At 33.2% G+C, this 26,959-nt stretch overlaps 1 long non-coding RNA gene across 2 annotated transcripts; it reads right to left on the reverse strand.

The window, feature by feature from the left end:
• Nucleotides 1–852: 852 nt before the first annotated feature.
• Nucleotides 853–2,624, reverse strand: LOC126890051 (uncharacterized). Of its 2 annotated transcripts, none has more exons than XR_007700263.1 (3): nt 2,532–2,624; nt 2,004–2,319; nt 853–1,257 (listed from the first exon to the last, which is right to left on the reverse strand). It is a non-coding gene; the product is annotated as an uncharacterized LOC126890051 (long non-coding RNA). The 2 variants fall into 2 exon arrangements; XR_007700264.1 differs by having other exon boundaries at nt 2,528–2,623.
• Nucleotides 2,625–26,959: the final 24,335 nt, after the last annotated feature.

Consider the following 26,959-nt stretch of genomic DNA (forward strand, 5'->3'; position numbering starts at 1 on the left):
GCAATATAATATAAGATATATATTTTAGTATAACTCTCCTACATTAACAAGCTTTAACACATTCAGTGGCCATGAAGTATGGGTAGCATCACGAAGGTTTTACGGAAGGTACTGACGACACATAAGTTATATGAGTAGTACTGTGTAACTAAATAAATGATTTAAGTATGTGGTACCAGCCAAGTAGAGCTTGTTCGAGATGGGTACCAAACATGTTAATCTGGTCATGCACAGAGACTTATACTATATTATGTTATATCTCATATTGCTCACTCATTACTTCTGGAGTGAACAATATGAGATGTAATATTATGAGATATACCTATTATATATTATGGTATAGAGTGTAGCTCTCCATGAGTGCCAAGTTTTAAACTTAACTGATAACAACTAATGGATACCCTTTTATCCAAAATTTTATGAAAATTTTGAATGGTCATATTGGTATTAATTCCACAACCCCTTCCTATAACAATAGGCCCATTGTTGGATGTTATTGCAGTAGTTCTACTGGAAATACTTACTAAAATTGTATGTATCTGCATCACTTAGAAGTCTACCCAAAAAGCTATTAATACTCTCTAAACCATCATTAATACATCTTGTATATATAATAGGATTTTTTTCAGAATCAGATATTTTATTAAGATTTACTTACCAAGCTCTATCTATGTGCCAGGCACTTAACAGTCTATTAGGAGCAATACCCATTACATTTGACGAGGCATTGTAAAAGGTGTCATATGAAAACATTTGACTATACATATAATACCAACACAGACATGTATTTAAAAAAATTGGTAAAGTAAAGTAGGTATCTTTTCTATTTGAAAATAAGAAAGCAGTACAAAATCCATTCCCAAATTCATCTTTTACTAATACTGTCATAAGTTCAAAGTCATAGGAATTGAGCCCATGAGTTCCATCGATTGCGATAAAGGATTTGCCAAACTTAATTAACATTTCCTTTTGGCACAGTATTAAGGAAAATAAGACAAAAATCATAAATGTTAAATTCAGAATGAATATCCATTAGTATGCCCTGTTGTTTGTAAAATAATATTGGAAAAAATAAATAATCTGTAAGCATTCAACCCAAAAATAAACACTGGTTGCATCATCATTGTACATATACCCATCTTTCAAATCAATGCCATAAGAGAGTTTAATGTTTGTGATATCTCTTCTTGTAAGTAAATTAATTCTTCTTAATTTGCCTCCTATGCTATTATGCTATCCTGGACAGTCTGAAGTTTACTAAAAAAGTAAAATATAGGTATAGGAGAATCAAACACACTAGTTTGAAATTGTAAACTGTAGTAAATATTCATGAGTATAGGCGGGTTGACATTACTAGTGAATAACGAACGTGGCTCACGCTTACGTATTTTGCCCGTGCTATTGTTAGATATTTTATTATCTATTTTCAAACCCAAGCAGTACATTTGTATTTATGCAATGGCTCACGCTTACATATTTTGCCCGTGCTATTGTTAGATATTTTATTATCTATTTTCAAACCCAAGCAGTACATTTGTATTTATGCAATGCATAGATACAAATGTACTGCTCGAGTTTGAAAATAGATAATAAAATATCTAACAATAGCAGGGGCAAAATACGTAAGCGTGAGCCACATTCGTTATTCACTAGTAATGTCAACCTGCCTTAATATTTAAAAGTGGTTTAGTGGTAACATTCTTGTTTTAAATTATATTGTGTATATCGACGGCGGAAAGGCAGGACCTCATAACTGAAAAAATTGTATAAAATGAGTTACTTCGGTTTTCGCTTTAGAATAAGTGTATCAGCACCTATTAAACAGCTTTTAGAGCTGGGAAAGCCTTTTGGAAGCCTTCCGGAAACTTTCCCAGCTGTAATCGCTGTTTAATAGCTGCCAATAAACTTATTCTAAAGCGAAAACTGAAGTAACTCATGTTATAAAAAATTTTCAGTTACGAAGTTTTGCCTTTCCGCCGTCGATATGCAAATATTTTACTTACATTTTTGAAGAAAGTCTCAAAATAAACTTTGAAGAGATATTTATCTGATTTTGGTATTTATGTAAGTGCTCTATATCATCCTCATGCCCATAATGTGTTTTAAAACAGTTTCATTATTTTTAGATAGGTACTATTATTCGACTAGTACACCAAATAGACATTTTGCAGGATCCTTGGGATTTTAAAGCTCATTCTCTATCTTGTTTTGAAAAATAATTTTTTGAGGATCACATACATATACATTCATAATAAGATGTTTCATGTTCTTGTACTCTTGTTCTCTGTTCTCTTCCTGTGCCATCCATACAGTACAAATCTAAAAAAAAACAACATAACAGGTGATTACATGGGCAGTTATACTACTTACAGCTTACTTTGTATCTAATCTATTATCTAGTTTATTAGTATTTAGATTACTCTATTAGTATCTACCTACATAAAACTATCTTTGAAATCTAAATTTTTGATATCAACATCAACCTTAATACTTAAAAAATAAATAATAATGTGGAAGTTACACGTACCTACCTAAAAGTTTTTGAATTGCAATTTTATCAACTGGAAAAGACTTCAACATAATGAGTTTTAAATTATGACAAAGCATAATATTTATTGTTTCAATTTACATGTAAATAAAATAATCTTAATCACTTGTAAAAGTAAGGTTAAGATTTTTGACTTGAGAAAACAGAACTGTCAAATTTAAAACCAAACTGCTATAAAATTTTAAAATTCCCGCTAAAAGGAATCTGGCAACATTGCCGTCGTTTGCTGGACATTTAATCTCTCCCGCCATAAATGTGACAACTCATAGATAAAGCCGTGCTAATAAACTATTTTTGAATATTGAAAATTTTCCAAAATTGTACTCTACGACGATTAAAATTAGTTGTGCCAAAAAGAATGAGTTAATGCAGTTATGCGAGAAGAAAGTAATACCAGAAGCCAGAAGTATTTCACAGGTTGGACGAAGATTTGCCGTTTGATGAAAAAATTATCAATGTTCTGCCGGAACCTGATGTATATTATTCAGATTAGATCATTTAGCACTAAAATCACCGGAGTAAATAGATTTTAAATACAGCACCTAGAGACTTGCAACTTTTTGCATTGTGTTCAGGATGATGTCGGGAAAAAGTCCACAATAGAAAAATAAGTGGAAATGTATAATTGCATTTTAAACTGCATAAAATGTATCCAAAAGTGCATAGACATGTCAAGATAATTAAGGGCCAGATTTTGTCACTCTGGAGCTTTTGGGGTTGCTGAATACGAATTCGCCATCAACACCGACCCTAAGGTTACCAAGGGCACAGTTTCACTTCTAAGGCACATCATATTCTGGAGTTTAGAGGGTTTTCGGCATTAAATTGATGCAAACAGATTACCCAGGGAGTCTTTGGGTGTGCTGGAGACGAATACACCTTCAGAACGGACACCTGGTATCTAGGGTTACGCCATCTTCGCAGTTTCGAGGGATTTTGGCACTTAATGCATGCAAATAGATTACTAGGCGGTTTTTGGGGTCACTTAGTACGAATACGCCATCAGAAACGAACCCGGACAACCTGGTCCCAAGGTCACTGCTAAGGCATGTTACCTTATAGAGTTTGGAGGGTGTTTGTGCATCGGAGGTCGGTTCTGATGTCGCATTCTTATTCAGCGGCCCCAAAAACCCTCGAGTAATCTGTTTGCATCAATTTGCCGAAAACCCAAGAAACTCCAGATCATGTGCCTTAGCAGTGAACTTATCTGGTGCTCCGGTGGCCGGTTCGCATCTAAACATTTCGTATATGTATTTGGAACCTAGGAGTTTTCTATTCGTTCTTTGGAGCACGCGGTCATATTTTAACCAATAGGCGGCGAGGTTCCAAACGGAATGTTATTCGGTGCCAAATTCATATACGGAATATTAAATATTCGTACACCGAAAAAGATAAGTTTTTATTAGAGTCTTTTAAAAGGAGATTGATTTTAAAATACTTGTTACTGTATTATTAAATAAAAATAAAACAATTATAGTATTTGGAATGCTATTTGGTGCGAAATTCATATACGGTATGTTAAATATTCGTAGAACAAAAAGACGATTTTTATTAAAGCCAGTTAACTAATTAATATATACTCTCCAAACAGAAAACGGAGAGTACACAGAAACAGGGGAAGGAACTATTAGAGAACTGCTGAAAGTCCACTTCCCCGGTTCCCAAGTTACAGACTTAACTTTGGAGAACTGCCAGAAATCAGAACTAGATACCCCTCTGTGGGCATCCAAGGAGAAATGGCAGGCAGCAAAGAAAGTAGTAACTGGGGAAAAAGTAAAATGGGCATTACACTCATTAGAACCTTATAAATCGCCAGGATTAGATGGGATTTATCCAGTACTGTTGCAGAAGGGATCCGACCTTCTGGCAAATAGAATATGTACAGTGCTTCGGAGCAGTTTGGCTCTAGGATATATTCCAAAGGCATGGAGAATGATCAGAGTAACTTTTATACCAAAACCTGGAAAAACTGGACAGGATGGGGCAAAGTCTCTGAGACCAATAAGTCTTATGTCTTTTCTGCTTAAGACGCTAGAAAAACTGCTAGATAGGCATATACGGGATGGCGTATTGGAAAACAGACCGATACATAAGAACCAGTATGCATATAGAGCAGGAATGTCAACAGAGACAGCATTACATCAGCTTGTAGAAAAAGCTGAATATGCTCTCAAGCACAAAGAGGTACTATTAGCGACCTTTTTGGACATAGAAGGAGCGTTCAATAACATATCCTTAGAAACAATCTCAAGAGCATCGAGGAGAAAAGGGATCGATGAAATTTGTTGCAAGTGGATAGACCACATGCTACAACAGAGACTCGTATATACGTCCATTCTAGGGGAGAGCATTATCGCCCAGGTCCGACGAGGGTGTCCGCAGGGAGGTGTTCTGTCCCCGCTAATATGGAACCTTGTCATGGACGATTTGCTTGAGTCCCTGGAATTGAACGGCCATGAAACCCTGGGCTATGTAGACGACTTGGTAGTCCTTGTTCAGGGAAAATTCCAAAACATAGTAAGGGAACGCATGCAACAGGCCCTTAATATTGTCACCAAATGGACTGAGGAAGAAGGGCTGAGAGTCAGTCCTTCCAAAACAGTCACAATTGCGTTCACCAGAAGAAGGAAGCTGGAGGACTTAGGGCCTCTGATCCTTAATGGTGAACAATTGGAGCTGTCTAAAGAGGTAAAGTATCTAGGGGTTATACTGGACCCAGAACTTACCTGGAACCGACAGCTTGAAAGAGTAATTAAAAGAGCGGAGGCGACATTAATGCTGACCAGACGCACACATGGAAAAACATGGGGACTCTGTCCGAAAATGGCGTACTGGACATATACAACGATAGTGAGACCCATGATAACATATGCATCCTTGGTATGGTGGACAAAGATGCAGCAAAGAACCGCTATAAACAAGATAAGCAGGATACAAAGACTTGCATGCTTGGGAATAACGGGAGCAATAAAAACAACACCGACGGCGGCACTGGAAACCCTGTTAGACCTACCCCCTCTTGATATATTTATCAAAGGGGAAGCGAGGATGGGAGCATACAGGCTGCAAGGAAAACCAAGGGATAAATACGAGAACCTTGGGCATAATCAGATTTGGAACTATGGTGGGGTAAGTATATCTGATACATACACTGACCACATGGTACCAAAATACACATTTAATAGGAACTTCGGAATAAAAATCAATGACCGAAGGGAATGGAACAGCATCAGTAGCAAAATCAGAGGAACGATGTGGTATACAGACGGATCAAAAACCGATGAAGGCACTGGAGCCGGTATTTTTAGTGAAACAGAGAATGTAGGACTCAGTTTCTCACTAGGAACATACACAACTGTGTTTCAAGCGGAAATGTACGCAATTCTGCAGTGTGTCGCAATGAACAACTTGAGGGCCTATGAAAATAGACGGATCAATATACTCACAGACAGCCAAGCATCACTGAAGGCACTAATGAGCCCGAAAGCGACGTCAAGGCTGGTATGGGAATGCCGACAAGAACTGGAAGAACTGGCCTAAAGAAATAGTGTAACTCTATTCTGGGTGCCAGGACACACCGGGATAGACGGAAATGAGAAAGCAGATGAGCTGGCAAGGAACGGTTCATCAACTTTATATTTTGGCCCAGAACCTGCTCTAGGAGTACCTAAAACAATAATTAGGGGACAAGTCAGGGAATGGGTCAAAAACAAACACAAAGAATACTGGGGGAACGTACCTGGTCAGCGACACGGGAGGCCCTTAATAAGGGAACCCTCAAAACGGAGAGCTGAGGAACTAATAAAATTACATAGGAGTCAGCTCCGCATAATTACAGGTCTTCTCACGGGTCACTGTGCCCTAAAAGGACACCTGAATAGAATTGGGCTGTACGAAGGGAACCTTAACTGCAGACTGTGCAATAGGAGAACTGAAACAGCACATCATGTACTGTACGAGTGTGAGGCTTTGGATCACAAAAGGCAGGCTATTTATGGACAACCAAAATTAAGTCCAGCAGAATATGCCACCCAACCCATGCTAGGGATGTACAATTTGGTACGTGGAACCAAGCGTGTGGATTGGGTAACATAAAAGGTAGGATGGTTGGCACAATAAGCCCATGAGGCCATGAGGCAGTGCCATCGGAGACATATGTCAGACGACCTCCAAAAAAAAAAAAAGCCAGTTAAAATGAGACTGGTTTTCAATAGTATATTATGCAACGAGCATTTAATAGTATATTAGCAAGGGATAGGAAACGAGCCGACTAGCGGCGAGTTTGGTATAGAATACGAGATTCATAATGATAATTAAATGCAAGTTGTATACACGATTTTTTTTTATCATTCACAAAAAATATATTCGAATTTATTAATTTTGTAACGCAAACAAATTAAGTAGTTTGTCAGTCTGACAGTTTGTTTACATATTGAGAACTGCCAAAGCGTATGTATTTGACAATTTTGTAACGCAAACAAATTAAGTAGTTTGTCAGTCTGACAGTTTGTTTACATATTGAGAACTGCCAAAGCGTATGTATTTGCCTCGCCATTGGTTACTGCGCGTGTGCCACCTTTTTTCGCGAATGTCATATCGCGATTCTATTGGTTAAAAATCTGTATCTTAATGAAAATATGTATCATAATGAAGTTCATTATGATACAGGTAGTGACATCAGAATTGATATAGGTATTATAGTATGAGAATAGAAAAATTATTGTTAATGTATTATTAAAGATCCACAAGGAAAAAGGTTTTCTTGTAGTTGGCTGTATACCATATACTCGTAATACAAAAAAAAACGAATAAAGTCCTTTATAAAAGGTCTAAATTTAAAATCCCTAAAAGGGCTACATCACAGAACTAGTTATCGATTGGTTGACCAATCATCATCAGTGCTTTCCTAAAATGAATATAACCTTATAAAATGGTGCAAAGGTTTTAAAATTTTGAAAGGTTAAAAAAAGTTGTAGGTTATACTCACGTGATCTTACATGCTGACCACCAAAATATTTGTAATTGTGTAATACATATATGTAAATAAAATTTGTAATATTATATTTTGGTGGTTAGCATGGTAAGTTCACGTGAGTATAACCTACAACCTTTTTAACCGTACTCAAAATTTTAAAACCTTTGCATCATTTTATCAGGTTATATTCATTTTAGGAATGCACTGATGATGATTGGTCAACCAATCGAAAACTGGTTCTGTGATGTAGCCCTTTTTAGGGATTTTAAATATATACCTTTTATAAAGGACTTTATTCGTTTTTTGTATTATTAAAGAATTAAACATACTAAACAACACGTGCAAGTCATTAAAAATTCTGAGAAAGCAAAAGCTTAGTCAAATAAAGAAATATATCTCTCAAATCTATACCATCCCATTTATGAATATCGCACCAAATAACATTCCATATAGGTAATCATTGTTTTATTTTTCTTTAATAATACATTAACAAAATAGGTATTTTAAAATCAATCTTCTTTAACTGATTAATAAAAAGTCCTATTTCTTGGTCTACAAATATTTTTTAACATTCCGCATATGAATTTACACCAAATAACATTCCAAATACTATAATTGTTTTATTTTTATTTAATAATAAAGTAACATGTATTTTAAAATTAATCTCCTTTTAACAGACTCTAATAAAAACTTATCTTTTTCGATGTACGAATATTTAACATTCCGTATATGAATTTGGCACCGAATAACATTCTGTATATGCGTTTGGAACCTCGCCGCCTATTGGTTAAAATATGACCGCGTGCTGCAAAAAACCAATAGAAAACTCCTAGGTTCCAAATACATATACGGGATGTTTAGATGCGGCCGGTTCTGATGGCGTCAGCGACCAAAAGACCACCAAGTGACAAAATCTGGCCCTCAATACACTTATTTGGTTATGTTTATGCACCTTTGGATGCATTCTTTGTACTTTTAAAATGCAAGTATGCATTTCCATCCACTTTTCTATTGTAGATTGTTTTTCTGACATCATCTTGAACACAATTCAAAAAGTTACAAGTTTCTATGTGCAGTATTTAAAAATCCTAAATGCCTTGGTCTAGATAAAGACTAATCATCTATTTGCTTTTCGTATTTTTTTGTATCTAATAATTAAATTTCTAAAAATTTCTATTGTCCTTTATATTTTTATTTTTTAACAGGATTTTTTTAATGCCGAAATTCTAGTTGTCTAAGATGATAAAACATTAATGGTAAAATTGATACAACTAAAATTAAAATTAAATTGAGATTAGTTGTGTGTCTACTTATGTAAAACATTATGAACAAGCAGAATGAACTAAGTCATTTCATTACTTATTAAAAAAACAATAACTGTTGTTGTAATAATACATAGTAATACCACATTCTTTAAGGTACCATTACTATTTCAATACAAGTAATAGAATTAAACTAAAAGTAATACTTTTTGTGTAATTTTGATTTACCTACATTTAGAAATTTTACTAAAACTTAATTTTCTCAAAACAGTGATTTTTAACTTAGTGCGATCTGCTCGTATATCCTCGATATTTATCCCTTCTACTTTTAATACGTGCTCAGAAAAGATTTAAAGAAGCACTAGAAGACATCGATAAAGACATATCAATTAACGAAACACTAATTAATATTCTCATATATGCAGACGAAGGGCTGCAAATTTTGGTTGACTACACTGAAGAGTTAAAGGATGGTTCTGGACAAAAAAAGGAAAAATCATGATTGTCACTAAGAACAAGATTGAAGACGAAACAATCGATGTTAAAGAAAAAGTTTCAGATAAATAGTCCAGATACAATTTCTTGGGATGTAAGCTAAATGATCCGTGGAACCGCAGTTTTAAAATTACACGATCCATTGAGATCATCAGAAGCGCTTTCAATAAGATAAAAACAATATTATGTTTATGATGATGTTATAGTTGGTATACAAGAGAAAGTGTAATAAAGAAGAGGACTCTTTAACTAATCTTAACAAACTCAATGATTTTATTACCTACAAATACATTTGAAATAGAAACAATAATAAATGAACTAAAGTGTAAAAAGGCAACTGGTATTGACGACATTAATGCAGAATGTTTGAAAACAATTTCACCATACATACTCGAGCCATTGGTTCACATTATCAATATATGTATAGAAAAAGGAATATGGCCTAAAGCCTTCAAAACAACAGTAGTCATACCAATATACAAAAATGAAGACAAAACTCTTGCTGCAAACTATCGACCTATATCTCTTATTCCGCATATTTCTAAAACATTTGAATTATTATTGAAAAATAGGCTTACAGCATATATCAAAAAATATAATTTAATTTCCCCTCACCAATTTGGTTTTAAACAAAATACTTCCACCCAAGATGCCATTTTGAATTTAACATCTAAAGCAGTGTTTCCCAAAGTGTGGGTCGCGACCCCCTGGGGGGTCGCAATGAGGTACTAGGGGGGTCGCCGGAAATTTCCAAAATAAGACAAAAACACTACTTTGTTAAATCATGTATTTTTATTTTAATAAAGCCGTAAATAAAAATTAACAATTAATTATCAAACGAAACATAAAACTAAATATTAAAAGTCCTTAAAAGTAAAAGAAAAAAATAAAGTCAAATATTACAATGTTAATGAGACCCATGCGCCTGTTTTTTTGAAACTAGTCTTTCAAATCTAGGCTGTGTATTTGAGACACACACAATTATATCGTTTTCAAGTACGAGACGATTTCTCACTTTTGTTTTAATGGCAGTCATAGACGAGAAACTTAACTCACACAAATATGATGTTACAAATGGAACCAAACATTTTACAGCTTCATTCGCCAACTGAGGGTATTCCTGCATCTTTTTGGTCCAAAATTCGTCCGGGTTCTGGGAAAAAAATTGGAGCTTCAACATATCATCACTTGATATTTCAATAAGTTGTTCTTTCATGTTTATTGGTATTTCAGCATGTTAAAAGGAATCGGCTAAAAACGGATTCAGTATCCATATGCAACTGTCGTAACTGTTTTGAATTTCTTCGGGGAAATAATCACAGAGCTGTTGTTTTAAATTAAGCAAAGTAACTTGCATGCCTGCATAAACTTGTTCAAAATTTGTAGCACTGTAACATACATTTTCTATAATTTCCTGAACGCACTGGAATGAATCGAGCTGCTTTTTGCCAAGTGAAGTTGACCAAAAATAGATTTTTCTTATAAACCCCTTAATTTTATCTGTGGCTGTAATTATATTAATGTCGCGACCTTGCAAATTACTGTTCAAAATATTTAATTGTTCGAATATATCAGCAAGGAAACCTAGTTTCAAAAGCCAAATAGGATCGGAAAATTGATTTTCATATGGGGACTTCTCATCTTTCAAATACATTAAAAGCTCTGCTCTTAAGTCAAATACTCTTTTTAAGACGTTGCCCCTTGAAAGCCACCTTACTTCGGTGTGATAAAGAAGATTTTGAAATATAGCACCCATGTCTTCGCAGATTTTTCGAAAAATACGGGTCTGTAAAGCTTTTCCTTTAATGGAATTTACAACTTTAATGATGGATTTCATAACACAGTCCATTTCAGGAGGTAAAGCTTTTGACGCCAGAGCTTCTCGATGTAAAAAACAATGTATCCATGTGGCATTAGGCATTATTTCTTGTAATCTGACGACAAGACCAGATTGATGTCCTGTCATAGCTTTAGCGCCATCTGTGCATATAGCAATACATTTTCCCCAGTCAATAACATATTTACTTGTGCGTTTCACAAAACTGTCGAATAAACATTTTCCAGTGGTATTGGTCTCCAATGGGGAACAAAATAAAATATCTTCTTGAATGCCATTATTTGAATAATATCTTACAAACGTAATAAATTGGGCACAGTTAGATATATCCGTGGATTCGTCCATTTGAAGAGAGAAGTACGTGCATTTATTAAGATTGTCCACAACTTGCGCTTGAATATCTTCTGCCATATCACTAATTCTTCTTTGGATAGTATTATTTGACAGAGGTATTGTTTTTAACTTTGCAGACTCTTTTTCACCAATCATTATATGTACCATTTCAACAGCTGCTGGCAAAATCAGATTTTCAGCAATTGTGTGCGGATTACTAGTTTTGGCAACGCGATAAGCCATTTATAACTTGCTAATAATGCTTTTTCGTTAGTAGTGGTTGCCAATTGAAAAGTATCTTGCTGTTTGTGAAGGACGTTCAGCTTTCTTTCAAAGAATTCTACGGGTTTGTCTTTTTTATCTGGATGTTTGCTATTTAAATGTCGAAGTAATTTTGATGGCTTCATGCCAGTCCGAACCAGATAAGTTGTTTTGCTGTTAGGTCATCTGTGATTGTTCGTTTGATTTCCATTATTTCTCTAATGCGTTCGTTGGTAATCCTTTCTCTTCTAGATCTTCCTGCAGTTCTTCTCCAAAAATCCATTTCCGTTGCTCTCAGCATTGGCCGTGTTCTCCTTTCAGTGGCCATACTTCACAGCTGTATAAAGTGATACTTTTTACTGTAGTCTCATATAGGGTGTCAATTTAAAAAGTTGCCACCCCTATAATTTGGTCCCTATAGAAAATCTAAAAAAATACAAAAACACGTCAAATTTATTTGTGAGGGGGACATTTTATAGACCAGTTTTCAACTAAATTACACTAACCCTCTAGCGGGGGCGGACACAACCCCAAAATCTTTAATGGAAAGGGGGTTTGAGTGATACCTCATTTTAAAGGTCGTTAGATTACCTTTTCAAAAATATCACATACTTACATTATATTTCTTTTCAGTAATTTTAATTTTGTTATAATTAATTTTAATAATTAAATATTGAGTTCAGAACACCAAAAATTTTTTTGGAGTATTGAACTCAAAATTGAATTTTTTTTTGGGGTGTTTAAGTATTTAGAGTATTTTTTTGAAGCATTTTTGGAAAAATCAAGTAAAACCGTAAAGATATTAAGTATAGAGTTCAGAACTCCAAAATATTTTAGAGTATTGAGTCCAAGATTTTTCCAAAAGTACTGAAACGAAATATAAGGCATGTGGTATTTTTGAAAAGGTAGTTTAATGACTTTCAAAATGAGGTATAACTCAATCCCCCTTTCCATTAAAGATTTTGGGGGTTGTGTCCGCCCCCGCTATAGGGTTGATGTAATTTAGTTGAAAAGTGGTCTACAAAATGCCCCCCTCCCAAATAAATTTGACGTTTTTGCATATTTTTAGATTTTCTATAGGGACCAAATTATAGGGGGAGGCAACTTTTCAAATTGACACACTGTATATCCTCTTTTTATTTTCTTTGCTGATGGATTGGTCCCATAAAATGCTGTTTAACATTGTGATGGCTTTTCTCCCTGACGTATTTCTCTCTCTTATGGCTTTGTCTAATGTTCCTTCGAGCGAAATAGTGATACCTAGATACGTGTAGTCACAGCAGTACTTTATCGTGGTCAGTAGCGTACTGATAGACCAGCGGGCCCTGGTTCCAGTTGCGAGCCCCCCGCCCAATAAAAACACACATTGTATATTAAATGTTTTTAATAAATATTAAATATAAATCATCATATATTTATAAAAACTCAAGCTAATTTAGAACAGTAAATTAATATTAATCCTATCGTTTTTCATACTGACATAATTGATCACTTTACTTTAACCGTTTTTATAAATAATGAAAATAAAAAATTGTCTACATCATAATCTAAAGTCATAATTAAAAACCTTAATATCGAAAAACTAAAACAACTTTTAAAAAATGAATATAGTGTAGGAAACAGAGGTTGAACCTTGCAAAATGGACACAAGTCTGGTTTTATTTTTTTTCTGGTAGATCAAGGGGTGCTTATTGTAAGACTAACTTTTTCTGAAAAAATTTCGCCCCGGAATCCCCTTTTTCACCCCTTTAAAGGGGGTAATTTGTGGTTTTTGCGGAACGTAGCCCTTCCTGTACCTTTTACAAAAAACATTTTTTATAGAAATATGAAGAGGACTATATTTTCTATGATTTATTTCCAGACAGCATATGTCTATCATCCACCGTTTAGCGGGGGTGACGCCCCAAAATTTTCAGTTTTTAAAAAAGATGTTTTTAAAAAAAATATATTTTTCCCTAACTGTAACGGAAATTAGGAAGAAATCCTGCGACAATTATTCACAAATAAGTGACTGATTTTTTGGTATAGGTTTCACTTAAGGGTAATTGGCCTATTTTTAATTACAGGGTGTTACATTTTAAAAAACCCCTTTTTATACCATCTGAACCGTTTATGCTAGAGTAAAAAGACTTTCAGCAATTACCCACGTACTGGTGCTATTTACAAATTGGTATAATTTACCCCCATTTTTTCCTCGGAACCACCCCAAAAAAAGAAGAATTAATAAATAAAGTGATTTTCTTGAAATCCTTTACACACAATGCCCTTTATTAATATGCTTCATATATCATTTTGTGCACGTTATTATTACCCATGCATGGACACCAAAAGCGATTTCCTAGTGTAACCCCTGTAGCCAAAAATAAATAAATAAAATGGGGGTTGAAACTTTTTTTTTGTTTTTTGCTTTTTGATCCATACGGGCATATGCTTCATCAATAGTGCTTTTCAAAAATATATATGGTTATTGCAACATTCCTGCGGAAACCACCCCTATCCTTGAAAATATACTGCAAAAACTACCCCTATCCCTTGGCGAGCATATTTTTACGATTTCCTCATTACTTATGCATTCTTTTTAAACAAAACTTATACAAGATTAAAGACCACTATTTACTCTAAAAATTAGGTTCTATTCATTTTTTTCGTATAAGCAACCGTTACGGCACAGTGGCGCCGTAAACTTCGTGATATGCTTTGGAGGGCTCCAGTTTTTGTTTTTTATTTCGTCACTTGTTTGTTTTATTGATAAAGTACTTATGTAAAATAAAACAACATAGTGTAAGCTACAAATTATGACCTATACACATTTTACATTTTTTGCCGCCCAAAGCCACAGTGGTGGCCCAAAATCAATTTTTGCATATTTTCGCCACCTACACGCATTTTATTTCATTAATGCTACCTTAATAGCACAATATTCACCCTTAAGTGGTCTCTAAGCAGTGGCGAATCCAGGGAGGGGTGATTGGGGCGATCACCCCCCTCAAACCAAAAGTGATATTATATTTAAAGATTATAAAAATATTCATTTATTTTTATAGAAATACTTATATTATTATTTTTATAATGATGGCGTACTTTTTATGTTTTAGCGACAGTGGCGGATCCAGCATCGTTAAGGGGGGTGCCAATTGGCTAAATTTCTATAAAAATAAATGAATATTTTTATAATCTTTAAATATAATATCACTTTTAGTGTGAGAGGGGGGGGTGATCGCCCCCATCACCCCTCCCTGGATCCGCCACTGCTTAGCGACCACTTAAGGGTGAATATTGTGCTATTAAGGTAGCATTAATGAAATAAAATCCGTGTAGGTGGCGAAAATATGCAAAAATTGATTTTGGGCCACCACTGTGGCTTTGGGGGGCAAAGAATGTAAAATGTGTATAGGTCATAATTTGTAGCTTACACTGTGTTGTTTTATTTTACATAAGTACTTTATCAATAAAACAAACAAGTAACGAGACAAAAACCAAAAACTGGAGCCCGCCAAAGCATATCACGAAGTTTACGGCGCCACTGTGCCGTATCGGTTGCTTATACGAAAAAAATGAATAGGACCTAATTTTTAGAGTTAATAGTGGTCTTTAACCTTGTATAAGTTTTGTTTAAAAATAATGCATAGGTAATGAGAAAATCGTAAAAACATGCTCGCCAAGGGATAGGGGTAGTTTCTGCAGTAAATTTTCAAGGATAGGGGTGGTTTCCGCAGGAATGTTGCAATAACCATATATATTTTTGAAAAGCAGAATTGATGAAGCATATGCCCATATGGATCAAAAAGCAAAAAACAAAAAAAAAATTCAACCCCCATTTTATTTATTTTTTTTTTGGCTACAGGGGTTGCACTAGGAAATCGCTTTTGGTGTCCATGCATGGGTAATAATAACGTGCACAAAATGATATATGAAGCATATTAATAAAGGGCATTGTGTGTGAAGGATTCCAAGAGAATCACTTTATTTATTAATTTTTCTTTTTTTGGGGTGGTTCCGGGGAAAAAATTGGGGTGCATTATATAAATTTGTAAATAGCACCAGTACATGGGTAATCGCTGAAAGTCTTTTTACTCTAGCATAAACGGTTCAGATGGTATAAAAAGGGGTTTTTTAAAATGTAACACCCTGTAATTAAAAATAGGGCAACTACCCTTAAGTGAAACCTATACCAAAAAATCAGTCACTTATTTGTGAAAAATTGTAGCAGGACTTTTTCTTAATTTCCGTTACAGTTAGGGAAAAATACATTTTTTTAAAAAACATCTTTTTTAAAAACTTGTCAACTTTGGGGCGCCACCCCCGCTAAACGGTGAATGATAGACATATGCTGTCGGGAAATAAATCATAGAAAATATAGTCCTCTTCATATTTCTATAAAAAAAATTTTTTGTAAAAGGTACAGGAAGGGCTACGTTCCGCAAAAACCACAAATTACCCCCTTTAAAGGGGTGAAAAAGGGGGTTCCGGGGCGAAATTTTTTCAGAAAAAGTTAGTCTTATAATAAGCACCCCTTGATCTACCAGAAAAAAAATAAAACCGGACTTGTGTCCATTTTGCAAGGTTCAACCTCTGTTTCCTACACTAATATTAGAATGCAAATTACATCATCAAAATATATTCTCAAATTGTATATATTTATAAATAAGTTAAATAATTACAAACAAACCTCTATACTCTAGGGAGATAAAGCGCTTAAATAAAAAAATAGCAAAAATAAATCCTTGGATAACTGTTGGGTTTATATCTTTAATCCAACGACGAGATTTTCTTAAAAAATTAATAAAGCAACTTTCCCCAACACTTTAATCGATAGGCGCAAATTTAGGCTCCTATGCATTTTAAAGGCATTCATTTTTTTCTCGAATCCTGAGAAAACTAATAAGTACCTATTTTTAAAAAATTTAAACGCAAAATGAAAGATTACGTTATTACGAGGGCCGAGAGCCCTGAAAACTTCTATAATGTTTATTTTAATAAGTTATAGGGGTGAAAAAATAATAAGAGAAAATTTAGTGTGACTTTTAATTTCAAATATCTTTCACTAAAAAAAAATTATTTATTCTAAGGGACTTTCGGTCCTCCGTAATAATATAGTCTTTCATTCTGTGTTTAAATTTTTCAAAAACATTTATTAGTTTTTTCAGGATTCGAAGAAAATGGACACCATGTCTGTGGTGATATTTTCCAAATCCACTATATCCATATTTTCCAGCGCACTCAGTTGAACCATTGATTATAAACCACCCACACAGGGTTGAACAGCATGTGGTGACAAGATAGTGACAAACAAGGTTACTAAATATTTGACACTGATACGGCTTTAGGAATATTTTGAGTTGTTTATTAATATACGAATTCTATCCTACTTCATGGATTTTAATGAAATTTTGGGAATAGCCTCTACTTATCTCTTAATTCAAAGTCTACCCTATGCCGATGTGCGCTTTTATCTTGGGGGTGGTTTCCACCCCTTCTAGGGGGTGGAAAAATTTTCGGTTAAACTAACCACGGAAGTCACTATATTTTTTTTTGAAAACTCAATACTTTTTGAGTTATTCTTGGTTGAAAAATGGCCATTTTCATTAAAAATTTCACCATTTCGGACGGTTTTTTGCGAATCCCTTAAAAACTATGCATCTCACTAAAAATACTATATGTATATAACATTTTTATAGCTTATAAGAATAGAATAGAATAGAATAGAATAGAATAGAATACTTTATTTGTCCTGCAAGATCATTTACATGATATAGGATACGTCAGTTTAAAATACAAATATATGCATATATAAAATATCACTTAAAAATAATTATAAGATAAAATACAAACAGTACATAGAATTAATTATTTACATCACCCATATATTCGCTTACACTATAGAAACAATTCTGCAATAGGTACGATTTTAGTTTGCCTCGAAATTTATTTGGGTTTATTTCAGATCTAATACCATTGGGAAGATGATTGAAAAGTCTTATACCCATATAATACTGGGATTTATCGTATCGTCCAGTATTATGTTTTGGTAGTCTTATAAAGTCATTTTGTCTAGTGGGGTACTGATGGTGTACTGAAGAGTTTGAATGAAACGTAGTTATATTAGATTTTACATACTATACATTTAAAAATATAAATAGAAGGTACTGTTAAAATGTTATATTTTTTAAAATATTGTCGACATGAAAACCTGTACGGCAAACTGAAAATTAATCTAATTATCCTTTTCTGAGAGACAAATACTCTTGTAGCACTCACAGCACTACCCCAAAGATTTATATTACAGGCCAAGTGAGAATACACAATTGCATAATAAATACTCAATAACACTGTTCAATTGTAAAAAAAAAATTTAATTGTAAAATTGCGTAATTGCAAACGTGATTAATTTGAGATTCCCAGCTCATATTACTATCACTATCTAGATACAAATCCAAAAGTTTAGTGGTAGTTGTCGAATGAACCATGCTATCATTTACGTTGATAGAGAACTGATGACTTGAGTTAGATCTATAGTAGAATTGCATGCTATTGGTCTTTTTAGCATTAACAACCAAAGCATTCTTTTTACACCATCCTGTAAAGTCTTCTGATATAACATTTAGTAAGACAGTTAATTCCTCAACACTTGAAGCAGATGTAGCAATAGTTGTGTCATCTGCATACATAAATATGTTATTTGATCTGACATATTTGGGCATATCATTAACATAACATATGAATATTAAAGGTCCCAGTATTGAACCCTGAGGAACCCCAATATCAACATCACCATAATATGATCGACAGTCATTAAGTTTAACGAGAATTTTCCTCGAATGTAAATATGATGACAGCCATAATGAGAACTGACCCCGAAAACCAATATTTTTTAACTTCTCTATAGCAACTTTTACGTTTATAGTATCAAATGCCTTTGAAAGATCAAAGAAAAGTGCACCCACAAAGTCACCCCGATCCAGTGCATTGTGAATGAAGCTGAGTAATTCAGCAGTAGCACCCTCTGTTGATCTTCCAGGCAGAAACCCGTGTTGGTTAGAACATAATATATTGTATTTATGAGACTGTAATTATAAGACAAAAAAACAAAGAAATTTGTTCCTTCATAAATCTTCTAGTTATAATACAAACAGAGATAATATCTGGTAGGTGAGAAGAGTTTGTTTTTTTTTGTGCATGCTCAAATCGGTGTATTCAACTTGAAATACCAGAGAATCGGTTGATTTTAGGGGTGGTATAATGCTACCAATACCTTTTGTAGTGCTTGAAAAGACCTTTAAAATAAACAATATTAAATGTCGATTACATTCAAAATAAGCGAGATATGCAGCAAAAAATTGATGACTAATGTATTTTAAGAAAATATGAGAAGTATATTTAGGTATTTAAGCCCTCGTCCACCAGAATTTAAATGCATCGTTTTCCTTCTGCTATAGGTACCTTTTATTGTAGTGTTATTTCTATGCTCAAAAAGTTGGACGGGTTTAAAATGAATGGTTTTAGAAAAACGCTGGACGGAAGGGCCGCCCGAGAACTTTATCGTACCGATCTATTATCGTTATCGTACTAGATACTGGCATTCTATAAAAATAACAAAGTTACTCGTTATTTTGATATTTTAGAAACACCTTGTATACTTGAATATATTTTATGGTTCTACGCATCATTAATTACCGCATTTGAGAAAATGTTCGGGGACACACTATAGATTATTGCATAAATCAATAGAATATTAGTCATACTTTCATTTCAAATTAGTCCATTTTTCTGAGAAATTAATAGTTTACAATATTTGCATTTTACTGCATGGATTGTAATGAAATTTTGGGAGTAGCCCAAAGCCCAATCTCCTAATTCAAAGTATATCCTATATACTATGGCGCTTTTATCATGGGGGCGGTTCTCACCAATTCTCGGGGATAGAACATTTTTATTTTCGAATTGCATGGAGCAAAAGGAAGAATTTTAAGAAAATTTAAAAATGCGCTTTATAATTTGATCTTATTTTTTTCACACGTCCAACTTTTTGAAAGTAGAAATAACACTATATTAAGAGGTATTGCAAAAGAAAAACAATGCATTTAAATTCTGGTGAATGAGGGGTTAAATGTATGTACTTCTCATTTTTCCTTAAAGTACATTAGTCATATATTTTTTGCACCATATCTCGCTTAGTTTGAATGTAACCGACATTTAACGGTGCTCGTTTTAAAGGCCTTTTCAAACACTACAAAAGCATGAGCACTTTGAGCATGCACCAAAAAACAAACTCTTTTTACCTACCATATCTCTTTTTGTATTATAAATAGAAAATTTACGAAGGAACGAATCCTTTTGTTATTTATAATTAAAAAAATTTTTTTAAATAGTATTTTTAGTTTGATGCATAGTTTTTAAGGTATTCACAAAAAACCGTCCGAAAACGTGTCATTTTTAAATGAAAATGGCCAATTTTCAACTACGCATAACTCAAAAGTATTGAGTTCTCAAAAAAAGTATAGATCAGTTTTTGCTTAAAATTAGGTTCTCTTGCCACTTCCATGCTTATTTTAACCAATAAATTTTCCACCCCCTTGAAGGGGTGGGAATTGCCCCAAGATAAAAGCGCCATAGTATATAGGGTAGATTTTGTTTCTTGAGCTATTCCCTACTTACTGTGAAAATATCAAGTACATCGATGTAGTAGAGTGGAATTCGGAGCCAAATACCCTCATTGACTGCCCTATAATAATGCTCTGCTATGATCGCGTGAGAGGGGACACACACAAGATTCTAGCAAAATTTCAATTTTCTGTAACTTATCGAGTTTTTGAGTTACAGTAACAAGTTTTATGTCATTGGAAAGATAATTTTACATTCTTTCAAAATATGTAAAAATATACAGGGCGTATGAAAAAATTAAGATTTTTTTTCATTTCCGGTTAAACCGGAAGCCATATTGTGGGTAAAATTTATTGTGCTAATAGATAACAAAGTACTTACTATCTATATATGTCTGCCAAATTTCAAATTTTAGTTTCTATTACAGAGATAGTTACGGGCACTCGAATATTTTTTTATAAAAAATTCATAACTCCCCTCCTATGAGGAGTTAAGAAATCTGACGAATGTTATTCAATTTATCGATAGGATATCAAAAATATATTAAAAAATAAACAAATTCCTTGGAGTCATTTTTGAGAAAATTTAGTAAAAATTTATGTCAAATTTTGACCCCTTCAATATAGGCAACCCATAATTTTTTCTGAAAAACGATAATATTCTTGTTATAGCCCCATGTTTAGGCTATATAAATGTTTTTTCAAATTAAATTTATCTTAAACAAGTTTTTAGATTGGTAGGGAAATGTATCGGGTGGGCGGTCGGCCATGCTGGCCGCCATTTTGGATTTGGAAATGTCAAATTCCGTATTTCTATTTACCTATCGATGAGCTAACTTTAAGTTAAATTTCATTCGTTTCGGTCAAAATTTGCAAAAATGGGCCCCAAATAACCCCCCTATTTCGGCCCCCGTTTGAGAGGTTTTTTTCAAAAGCTTAGTTTCTTGACAAAATTCTCTTAAACTTACTCATACCGAATTTCATCGAAATCGGTCCAGTAGTTTTTGCTGGGCGGTGGCGACATACGTACGTACATACGTACGTATGTACATACGTACGTACGTACATACGTACATACTTCCGACATGTTTTTTTTATTTGCTTTTTAGACTCAGGGGGACTCAAAACGTCGAAAAAAAGTGAAATATGAAAAAATTTTTTTTGCACGATCCTATAACTTTATCTATTATACTCATACTGCGTATGTAGTACGATAAAGTAAAAATAAGATCAAATTATAGAGCGCATTTTTAAATTTTCTAGAATATCTTCTTTTATCCCTGTAACTTGAAAACAGTAACAGATACAGTAATGAAAAATAAAAACAAAATTTTTACCTAAAAAAACCCTATATTTTTGTTTGGTGTCTTTTTTCGTATCTCTTATCATTTTTGAGTTACACCGAGAAAAAGCAAGATTTTTAAGAAAATTTAAAAATGCTCTCTATAATTTGATCTTATTTTTTCAGAAACCATTCATTTTAAACCCGTCCAACTTTTTGAACATAAAAAATAACACTATAATAAAAAGTATTGTAGAAGGAAAACGATGTATTTATACTCTGAAGGACGAGGGGTTAAAAATTTACTTCCCATTTTTTCTTAAAATACATTATTCATCAATATTTTGCAGCATATCTCGCTTATGTTGAAAGTAATCGACATTTAATATTGCTCATTTTAAAGGCCTTTTCAAGCACTCCAAAAGGTATTGGCAGCAATATACACCTAAAATCGACCTTTTCTCTGTTATTTCAAGTTGAATACACCGATTTGAGCATGCACCAAAAAATAAACTATTCTCACCTACCATATCTCTTTTTGTATTATAACTAGAAGATTTGTGAAAGAACGAGTCTCTTTGTTTTTTTTATAAGCTACAAAAATATTTTATATAGCTTTTTCGTTAGATACGTAGTTTTTAAGGTGTTCGCAAAAATCCGTCCGAAAAGGTGTCCTTTTTCAATGAAAATGGCCAATATTCAACCACGAATAACTAAAAAAGTATTGAGTTTTCAAAAAAAATATAGAACAGTTTTTGTTTAGAATTAGGTTCTCTAGCCATATCCGTGGTTATTTTACCAAAAACATTCCACCCCGAGAAGGGGTGGGAACCACCCCAAGATAAAAGCGCACATCGGCATGAGGTAGACTTTGTTTCCTGATATATTCCCTACTTACTCTGAAAATATCAAGTAAATCGATGTAGTAGGATGGAATTCGGAGCCAAATATCCTCATTGACTGCCCTAATAGAACCCTTCAGAACTTTTGCAGACAGAGTAAAATGGGCCGTGATAATCACCAATGTCCTTAAAAGATGAGGCTCAGTAGCGTACTGATAGATCCGCGGGCTCCGGTTCCAGTTGAGATGCGGGCCCCCCGCCCAATAAAAACACACATGTCACACATTGTATATCAAAAGTTTTTAATAAACATTAAATATAAATCATCATATATTTATAAAAAGTCAAACTAATTTAAAACAATTAATTGGCTAACTAAGTTGGCCACTGAAGTTCAATATGTGAGGTTTTAATCCTCAAATTGCAACCACGTGAGAAGAGTCCTGTGTTGCCCTGGGTAATATCCAGGTATATTTGCAACATCATTGAGTATTCTTATTAATATGTAGTATACCACAACAACTGTAAACATTTAAAGGGTTTTCACCCAAAATATTTTTTTGGTGGCTCAGGCATGCTATTTTTTGGCTTTTAGTAACACTGATGATGGATTTCTAAATCCAAAAACGTTCTGTAATTTAATGTAACCCTTATTTAGGGAATTTAAATTATACCTTTTACAAAGGATCTCGTATTTTTCCCTGTCCCTGAAAACTTCTTTAATGTTTATTTTAATAAGTTACAGGGGTGAAAATAAAAGAGAAAATTTAGTGTCATTTTTAATTTCAAATGTTTCATTCAAAAGAAAATTTTTATTTATTTTAAGGGACTTTCAGCCCTCGGTAATAGTGTAGTCTTTCATTCTGCGTTAAATTTTTCAAAAATATTAACTAGTTTGTTCGGGCTTCAGGATTCGAAAAAAATGGACACCATGCTTGTGGTGATATTTTCCAAATCGAACATTCGCTATCTTTGTCATACAACGAATTCGAACGCGATCGAACATTCTGTTCATGTGGTGACAAGACAGTGACAAACAAAGTTACTAAATATTTGACACTGACACGGCTTCAGGAATATTTTGAGTTATTTGTTAAATAATATTGATGGTGTATTATTTGATAAATAATTGATTTAAAACGTGAAATTAATAAAAAGTTATTTATTGTTTATTATTTATGGAAGTATTTTGTTGTTCAAAATTTATCTAAGCGTTCCATAGTAACAATATATTATTGAAAAAATCAGTTTTACTCTTATCTCGATTATTAGTTTTTATTGTATAGTACATATATAAATTATTGTAATCACTGAATACATAGTTGGTGAAAAAATGATCATATTAATTAACTGAATTAATAATTTAAGCGATTATACAAGTAACGGTTATCCAAGAACATTCAAAAGCCATCTCTAAGTTGATCATGACAATGCCATTGTCAACCAATGTTTACATCTCCATACCAGTGAGAATTTTAATACACGTAATTTGCTGTGTAAAGAAAGAAAAAGTAGGGATATCCGTAAATACTTAAGGCCGTTTCTCGCGATTCTGGGCATATTTAAATTTCAATGTAAAAGTTTAAATAAAATAACGCAAAAACTATGTCATATATTGAGATAATTCTTTTTTTATATGAAAAGAATTAAACAGTTCTAGTGCTTTATTTGTTTTTAAATTATTAAATTGTTTAAACAATATGTTTTTTTAATTTTTTTTTTTGTTATTAACGTAAAAAAATTTAAATTTAAATACGTCACTAGAGAATTTTTCCCACTTTCCGAATCTGTTTTTGTTTTTAACATAAAGTGTAACACAAAGCACCAGTGGCGGCTCGTCAGAGGAGGCAAGGGAGGCTCAGCCTCCCCATAAATTTTTTACACACTCTACACTGTTTTGTTTATCATGAATCGCGAAAATAACAAGCACTCTCACTATTATACAACGTGTAAATTCCATATTATCACTAATTATCCATACGTACGGAGCATTAGCATTAGAATGCATGATCGCGTCTCAGTTTTATTACATATTATTCATGATACAATAACAGAAGATATGACATGGAGCAGGTAGGCGGGGACAACGTAGCTACGTCACTCTGTGAGTAGATCAGCATTATATTCAGTGTTGTCGTATAGTAAACACTGTTTATTTTTTTGTTTAAGGTGAATTTTCCTTATAATTTGTTACACTTTTATCAAAAATATTATATTCATAGTTAGATTTGAATAGTCCTTAGGAGGTATGATCATAAATATAATTAATGAATAAGAGAACTTAAGTAATAACAAAATATAACTGATGGGCTTCATGACTATCGCAGCTTTAACTTTTTTTATCATTCAACACATTACAATTTTATTGTTACCTTTATTTCATCGTCAGTACATGTATTATACAGGGTGTATAATACATGTATTATATTATATAAAGGGTGGAGGGCACTTATGGAATAAAATTATTTTCGTACTTCCGGGCCTAAAGTGACAACTTCACTCCCTTGTGACAGGTACTAAAGTGTCACATTTAATCCCTCCGGGATTAAATATTGACGAAACTCCCGGAACGATTAAATCACAAACAAACGAATTTAAGGGATATTTTATTGAAAAATATAATTAATTAGAATGGTAATTAACGGTTTCTAATCGCAATTAGGAAGGAATCGCCCAAATCTCTCACATCGTCGATTTCTAAATCAACCAACTCTTTTCCACGACAAGCTCCCGCAACGCCCAAAATAAGTGCAACCTACAAAAAAATTGATTTCTTAAAATTTCTGAATATAAACAAATTTCCAAATTTACCTTAAGCATTAAATATTTATCATCCGGAGCCTCCCGTAAGAACTGATCTACCTGCTCAGACGTGAGAATTCTTGACTTCTTTGGCTTAAATCCCTCATTTCTTCTCTTCAAAAAAGCTAATAATTTTGGAAATTTACTTATATCAATATCTTCTCTAATGTTAATAACCGATTTCAGCATTGAGTAATGTGCCCAGAGAGTTGAGGCACAAACCGCTTTTGATTTATCATCGAAGTAGACTAACAGCGCATTTTCAGTAGGTTGTCTCACATTTTTTAAGCGGCACCACTTTTTAAAAGCATCGTACTGCTGCTCGTATAGTTTTCTAGATTTCGGTGGTAACAATTCTTCACCTACTTCGGCTGCTCTTTTATCAATATCAGATACACCTTCTTCACTCATGATACCAATAATTATCAATAACAATGTTTCTTTACAATGACACTAGTAATGACAATGTTTCTAAATTATAACTGTCACAACGCAATGTTACTATGGTAACTTATTTTAAAGACAGTTTATTAAATGAGTTGAAGAGAGAAAAAACTGATTGAAATTATTGAAATAATTAATAAAATCATACCGGAAGTACGAAAAGTATCGTATATACCTTGCGACTGAAGTACATTTAATCCTTCAGGTAAATTATGGCCCTCCCTGCGGTCGGGCCATAAACTTTACCTTCAGGATTAAATGTACTACTTCAGTCCCGCGGTATATAATGTACTATTCTGTCCTTGTTTTAAAAAAATTTAAAAAACGCTGAAACCCGTTCATTTTTATATATAAATGTAGTCTTTTTAAACCTAAATTTAAATTTAAACAGGGTGATTCACGCAAGCCAGGTATAGTTCATAAGCTTTATTTTTAATGGAACACCCTATACATTTTTATATTATTAAAAGCTACTTAACGGCCTGATTTCAACGACCCATATCATGTATGGTGTATTATAAATAATACAGGGTGAAATTTTGAAATTACAGTGTATGGAAACCACTTATGGAATAAAATTGTTTGAGTCCTTATTTTAGAAAATTATAAAAAACGCTAGGATACGTCAACTTTTAAATTTGATATGCTCTCTTTAAACATTAATTAAAATATACGGGGTGATCCACACAAGTCTACCATAGTCCATGATCTTTAATTGTAATGAAACACCCTGTATATTTTTATGTTTTTCGAATTTGCTAAATAACTTCATCACAAAAAAGTGTAGTGTATAGGGCCTACAAATAGGTACCTACAAAAAATTTTGAAATTATCTAATAATTTATCATACTTTAACTAATAGTAAAGTATGTATATAATAATGGTATTTTCGCTTTAATAAAGACATGTATTTTCTAAACTAAGTATAAATAATATTTATCTTTTTTGGTTTTGTATCTTTAATGTCTTGACGAAATTTATGAATAATTTAAAAATTTCACCTTTTCAAAATTTCACCTTGTATTATTCATAATGGACCCGAATAATACATTTTTTTGAGATGAAGTTATCAAGTAGCTTCTAAGCACATAAAAATATATGGGGTGATCCATTAAAACTAAAGATCATGGACTATGCTGTACTTGCGTAAACCACCCTGTAAATTTAAATCTATGTTTGTAAAGCGCCCATTTAAATTTAAAAGTTGACCTGTTCCGGCATTTTTTATAATTTTTAAAATAAGGACACAAACAATTTTATTCCATAAGTGGATTCCAT

This window comes from Diabrotica virgifera, chromosome 8 (genome assembly GCF_917563875.1).
Source record: "Diabrotica virgifera virgifera chromosome 8, PGI_DIABVI_V3a".
In the NCBI taxonomy this organism is placed as follows: Eukaryota; Metazoa; Arthropoda; class Insecta; order Coleoptera; family Chrysomelidae; genus Diabrotica; species Diabrotica virgifera.